The following is a 6458-nucleotide window of genomic DNA, read 5'->3' on the forward strand; positions in this document are numbered from 1 at the left end:
ACAATAACGTAACATGCAGGCTACGTTTCTCAACACTGAGAATGAATAAATAAACACCTCACGTTTATCAGTAATCCACAAGTCACAGAACTTTCATAATCACTAAGCCACAGCGATTTTAATTTTATTTAGATTTATTGTTCATCAATGCTTAAGCATTTTATAATTTGCATGGCTGAAGGATGTTTTCCTCTTATCTGAGTGACCGTGAATGACGGAGTATTTTAAGATAATCCATGCGATCACTCCCGTGAGATCATCGAATCCAGATTAAGTTAACTAAAAACAATATTTCAACTTTCCACATCCACCCAAGCCCATTTACCTTCAGTAGTCAGAAGTGCTGTGACTACTGTGGCCTACTGTCCTTGCTGATGAACTCAGTCAGTCTGCGGGCCGCGGGAGTGGAAGAGGATTGAGCGGGATTCTTTATTGCTGTCGATTTTCAGTCTCTTTTTAATGATAGGCCTTACGCATCTGTCAATTATCGCTGCTTGATATATGATTGGTCGAACTCCACTTCTTTTGCTGTTGCTTGATTTGAGGACTGCGCGTGCACAGAAGCGTCACCAGGTTTTTGCGTAGTTTAGAGTGACAAATCGTACCACCGTACTTTGCGGTCAAAATGCGAATGGGAGTGAGCAGTGTAATATATACAATATATATAGTAGTATAAACAGTGCTCTTTAATTCGCGATCAACCTCGTTTTATTGTAAGGTGAATTCAACTAGGCATGCTGTGTCTTTGAAGTAACAAAGGCTAAATAATTTGTTACAGTTTTTTCCATGATTTGTATGGATGACACGCAGCGCCATATACAGTATTATCAGCTGTATGATGTGTTTTTACCCTGAAATGTTTAATTTCGAGAGAGACCCGGCTCGCGCAGTGAGGGAGACAGAATAAACTTGCTAAAAAGAGATCCAGCGCGAGAGAGAGGCAAAGAAAAACACATGTTCTTAATTTATGTTGCTTTGGACTATTTTCATTTTGGACTATTTAATTGTTTAATTTAGGTGCAATTTCTTTTGCAATACAAATTTAAAATATTGCAAGAATAAGATTCTGTGTTTCTTATTTTGCATCGCAAAGGAAATAAACTCTAAACTCGATGCAACCCTGTTTTAAATAAATAAACTGTCCCGACACTTTATTTAAACCTTCAATTGTGCGATGGGGTTTCAAACTTCATTAATTTTAGTGTTCTTTTACATTTTCATTGGTTTTTATATTGAAAGCAATACTATTTAGTTAGTCTGTTATTTTGTGCAGCCAAGTCAACAAAATCAGTCTTTTTCTGATTTGTTCAATGTATGGACATGTTTTGAAAAAGTTCTTCCGTTGCTATGGCCGGGTATCACTGTCAGTCATCTCAATTTCCTGAATGATTCACAAAACAATAATTTAGCAGATTAAAGACGAGCTTCTTCATTCTCATTTTCTGACGCGATCGGCTGACAGTCTTCCTTCATCAGTTTTGTCGTCTGTGCAGCGGCTCTACAGGAATGTTGCAAATGTATGTTGTAATGTGCCATTGATAATTAAACATAACACTTGACTTTAAAGGAGCTGTATGTAAGAAATTTATTTCAATTAATCATAAAATGGCCCTGATATGTCACTAGACATTAAGAAATCATGTTCATTTCAAATACTTATATCACTGACAACAGTAGTCCGGCCAGGATATTGTCATTTAAAAAGTGAAGTTGCAGCCCTCAACTGATGTTGATGTTGTCATGTTGTGTTTTGGTCTGATGCGCCACCCTCCACCTATCTACCAATCACGAAGTCAGTAGTGTTGCGGCATCCGGGCTGCCAGCTCTGCTCTAGTTACCACAGCTGCAGCTACAAACGTGTCGGAATTGGATAAAAAAAAAATGTCTAACGTTGCGAAACCAAAAAAAAAACTTGTTATGAATCAGAAATACTTCGAGTCCGAAATAAAACAAGGATCTGTATAGGAGATGCCTTTGAAAGATGGAAACGGCTGAAAACGGAGAAGAATTTGAAGACAGACGCCAACGTTGCTAATTTTCTCCTGGACAGGTAAGATTCATCTATGTTTGGCTAACTTGTACTTGATGTAAATGGACATTTCAAATATTCATGACAGTCGAACAAAGTTATGCATGTTCGTGCAAAGTAACGTTACGTTAGCTCATATGGAGGAGGTGGGTCATCGAATTAGAAGCACTAGGCGCAATTCCACGGTAAAATAACTTTTTCTAGTTATTTCTTTTGCAGCCTACTTGTTTATCATGCAAGTTCCACAGCCAAAAATAATAGAATGACATGTAATCTTTCACATCACATATTTTAGCGTTATGGATGTGTACTGCAGGGTAAGTTAAAAGATACAGCTGGTCGCTTTCACTTATAGCGTCAGCTAAATGAATAGCTGTAGGCTATCTTTGATAACCATTACACACAGTGACCGAGGCTTGTGCTTGTACTTACGTTAATGACAGATACCTACCGTTACAAGTTATACAAACAGCTACTGTTCTAACAATGTACTGTCACATACGAGCGTACATCTTTACGATACGAAGCTTAAATGGGATCTGTGGTCTGACCTCATCAGCACTAAGACACAACAAAGAATGTACTTTTTAAAGAACCTGTTATCCTTTAATGTCCACAACAAAATGCTGCAGATGATCTATTGTTCTTTTATTGAAAGTGTTTTGGCTTTCTGCATCACCTGCTGGTTTGGTAATGCTACTGAGGCACAGAAGAAGTCTGTAAGAAAAACAGTAAAAACGGCCAGTAAACTATTAGGGATCAAGTTACCAAGTGTGGAATGCGTTTACAGGGAAAGAGTAATGAACAAGGCAAAAACTATTGTGGGAGACAAGAGGCACCCCCTTGCCTCTTCATTCGAACTGCTGCCATCTGGGCGACAATATTGCCTCCCTCTGTTGACCAAAAATAGATCTAAATCTACATTTGTGCCTCAAGCAATTAAGTTTCTAAACATGTAAGTTTAATAGTTAGGATACTCAGCTGGTTTGGTATGCCTAATTTAATCGGTAGTAAAGTGCGGGGTATGGGGAAATATGTGTTAAGTGTATTAGTATGTGTCTTTGTATTTTTAAAGGTTCTCTTTTTGGTGTATGAAATAGGATGTATGTTGAAATGCCTACTTGATAGCCATGCAAACAAATGTTCCTTACAGGGACAAATAAATGTACTTTACTTACTTATTATATTTGGCTAATCGCCAATTCGCCATTAGTAAATTTTTGCGATATATAATTACAAAACATCTCTCATTTGAAGCATAAACATAATTAACAGAAGAAAAACGTACTATGTAGGACTTGTCACTTGCCATTGGAAGCTTCTTGTAGCAGCCTACGTTCCTGCTGGATCCTGCATCCTATCTGGCAACCTCGTGTCAGGGAGGAGGGGAAGGGGATACAACGCTCTACAGTAATTTGAAAGTGATTGCAGTACCAGTTTTCGCCACAATCCTACATACGGCTCCTTTAAATAAATAAACAGTTAATATACTTGCTAATAAACGGTTACCAATTTAAGCATCAAGAACGGTAAAACATAAACGCTGTCATCGATTAACAGCATGTCGGCTACAATGAGATTCGATCTCGGATGGCATGAAGCTCCGCGAAGCTCATGTTGTTGCGTTGACCACAGAGCTAACGTCTGAACGCTGTTAAGTTAACGTCTTATGCTCTTGCAAAGCCTCACTGATGTAGCCTAATATGTTTCTATTGCAATGTTTTATGTTGAAATGTTTTCATTATTTATTCAATTTAATTTAAGTAATTTCAGTATTGTGATTTTGAATTCGTTTAACTACAATATTTCACTTGAATTCATCTGCTACCAGCTTTCAATCGCTCTGAATGAGCCGCGGCGCGGCGGCAGATTACGCAATAGAGAGAATAAATTGACACTTTTCAAAGTCTGTGATTGTAGCGCCTCTTAGCGGTAAAAGGCAGCAAATACACCCCGATTTAAGTTCCTTTTAATAAAAGTATTATTCAGGTTGAGTACCAACTGTCTATACCTGGTGACTTGAAGAGGCTGACTCCCCTTTCGTCGAGCCCAGCAGGACCTTTGAGCTCATCAATGTCTATCTGGATAAGCCTAAAGGTCTCCTGAGCACCAAGTGTGACCCTGCGGACGTGGTGAAGCTGCACCATGTCTTCATCAGTGACATTATGCATATAATAATTTATGTTTAATACTAATATTACTCACCGGGGAGTCACTCAGAGACGGTTGTGCAGAGGAAAGATAACTTTGGCTATGGATGAGGACGTCTATGAGGATGGTGTAGATGATGCTGTAGATGAGGACGTCTATGAGGATGGTGTAGATGATGCTGTAGATGAGGACGTCTTTGAGGATGGTGTAGATGATGCTGTAGATGAGGACGTCTTTGAGGATGGTGTAGATGATGCTGTAGATGGGGATGTCTTTGAGGATGGTGTAGATGATGCTGTAGATGGGGATGTCTTTGAGGATGGTGTAGATGATGCTGTGTGTGGCTGTAGATGATGCTGTGGATGAGGACGTCTTTGAGGATGGTGTAGATGATGCTGTAGATGAGGACGTCTTTGAGGATGGTGTAGATGATGCTGTAGATGAGGACGTCTATGAGGATGGTGTAGATGATGCTGTAGATGAGGACGTCTTTGAGGATGGTGTAGATGATGCTGTGTGTGGCTGTAGATGATGCTGTGGATGAGGACGTCTTTGAGGATGGTGTAGATGATGCTGTAGATGAGGACGTCTATGAGGATGGTGTAGATGATGCTGTAGATGAGGACGTCTATGAGGATGGTGTAGATGATGCTGTAGATGAGGACGTCTATGAGGATGGTGTAGATGATGCTGTGTGTGGCTGTAGATGATGCTGTAGATGAGGACGTCTTTGAGGATGGTGTGGACTCAGATTTTATTACCTCTAATAAGTGAGTGCCATCCAGCCATGAGGGGTCATTTATGGAAGAGCTTGATTTCTGTGTAACAAAGTCAAAAACATCCTGATTAACATTTTTTTATCACGAAAGAAGTAATGTGCTGAAATTGTAATAATTTTAAAACACTGATTTAATGTTGTGATTCAGACACCTTACTTGATTATTCTTGTCATAAACAAACTTCCTAAATCTTTTCAATTGTACACTAGTGATATTGGTCACAGGTGTATCGAGCCACCGGCTGACAGAGCTGAAAGCCTTCCTGACCAAATCCCTCTCACTCAAAGATAAATCCTCTTGCCTGGCCTTCTGGACAGAATGCTGGTTATAGAGATCCCACATCTCCTGAAAAGTATGGTTCTCTAACCCTTTCTGTTCATAAGCACATTGGTGGATGTTGGCCTCCAGGACAGATGACAGTTGTGGAAAGCTCTCTGCATACTCTGCCAGAAAGTCTCTAATCCAGGCACTTTGACCTTTTACATGTTTGTTGCAGAGTTCTTCTCTATGCTTGTCAACTAAACTGCAATACATCAATTGCAAAATTAGCATTGAAACTTTGGAAAGATGAAAATATTATTTCCTTTTCACCTTTATTTATTTTTTTATAATCACTTAAAGGGTTAGTTCACCCAAAAATGAAAATTATGTCATTAATGACTCACCCTCATGTCGTTCCAAGCCCGTAAGACCTCCGTTCATCTTCGGAACACAGTTTAAGATATTTTCGATTTAGTCCGAGAGCTTTTTGTCCCTCGATTGAAAATCTATGTATGGTATACTGTCCTTGTCCAGAAAGGGAATAAAGACATCATCAAAGTAGTCCACGTGACCTCAGTGGGTTAGTTAGAATTTTTTGAAGCATCGAAAATACATTTTGTTCCAAAAATAACAAAAACGACGACTTTATTCAGCATTATATTCTCTTCCTGTTCTGTTGTCAATCCGCGTTCACAAGGCCAGTGACGCTGCTGACGTAAGACGCTGCTGACGTGTTATCTGGTGCATCCGTGTATTCGTGTTCAAATAAATATGTCTGGTTAAAAAAAAATGCAAGTCTTCCCCTGTGTGGAAATCCTTAGACATGTTTGCAAAGATTGTTTTGTTTACAGCGTGCGTCTCCCTCAGACTGTAAACGAAGCTCGGGCGCACCAGATAACACGTCAGCTCGTCTTACGTCAGCGGACTCATGAAAGCGGATTGACAACAGAACCGGAAGAGAATACAATGCTGAATAAAGTCGTCGTTTTTGTTATTTTTGGAACAAAATGTATTGTCAATGCTTCAAAAAATTCTAACTAACCCACTGAGGTCACATGGACTACTTTGATGATGTCTTTATTGCCTTTCTGGACAAGGACAGTATACCGCACATAGATTTTCAATGGAGGGACAAAAAGCTCTCGGACTGAATCTAAAATGTCTTAAAATGTGTTCCGAAGATGAACGGAGGTCTTACGGGCTTGGAACGACATGAGGGTGAGTCATTAATGACATAA

Source organism: Siphateles boraxobius, unplaced genomic scaffold (assembly GCF_051911475.1).
Source record: "Siphateles boraxobius isolate OS27281-9 unplaced genomic scaffold, OSU_SipBor_1 208, whole genome shotgun sequence".
Classification (NCBI taxonomy): Eukaryota; Metazoa; Chordata; class Actinopteri; order Cypriniformes; family Leuciscidae; genus Siphateles; species Siphateles boraxobius.